Source organism: Nanorana parkeri, unplaced genomic scaffold (genome assembly GCF_000935625.1).
Source record: "Nanorana parkeri isolate BGI_ZX_2015 unplaced genomic scaffold, ASM93562v1 scaffold344, whole genome shotgun sequence".
In the NCBI taxonomy this organism is placed as follows: Eukaryota; Metazoa; Chordata; class Amphibia; order Anura; family Dicroglossidae; genus Nanorana; species Nanorana parkeri.
In genome coordinates this window covers 1,090,456-1,090,925 of record NW_017306612.1, presented here as the reverse complement: position 1 = coordinate 1,090,925, position 470 = coordinate 1,090,456, and the positions used below count along the sequence as shown (strand labels likewise).

The window sequence follows — 470 nt, the reverse complement described above, 5'->3', positions numbered from 1 at the left end:
GGGGGAGGACGGAGGGAGAGAGGAGAGGGAGGACGGAGGGAGAGAGGAGAGGGAGGACGGAGGGAGAGAGGAGAGGGAGGACGGAGGGAGAGAGGAGAGGGAGGATGGAGAGGGAGAGAGGAGGATGGAGGGAGGGAGGACGGAGGGAGAGACACAAGGGAGGATGAGGGTTTAATTTCAGTGAATGAAATTTCGGGCAGTGTGAGCGCCAGGCACGGGTCTGGATGGGTCTACCATCTATCAGGTACCCGGCACACGGATTGGAGCGCACACACAATGATGCCACATTCTGTACACCGGCTGGCACGGCATTGTGCCTATATATGGAGAGAGATGGTCGTTGTGCCCGGGCTACACAATGAGCCGCGGCTCGGGCACACAACGCTGTCCTCATTTAACCCTTCCCTGCAACTCCACCTCCTGCATACTAAAGGGGCGCGTAACACATCGCCGCCAGGACATCGCAAAAC

The 470-nt window shown here is 58.9% G+C and overlaps 1 protein-coding gene across 1 annotated transcript in view; it reads right to left on the bottom strand.

Moving 5' to 3' along the window:
* TTC7B (tetratricopeptide repeat domain 7B) overlaps positions 1-470 on the bottom strand; it is a 112,451-nt gene that overhangs the window by 33,465 nt on the left and 78,516 nt on the right. The gene's annotated exons all lie outside the window — the stretch shown is intronic.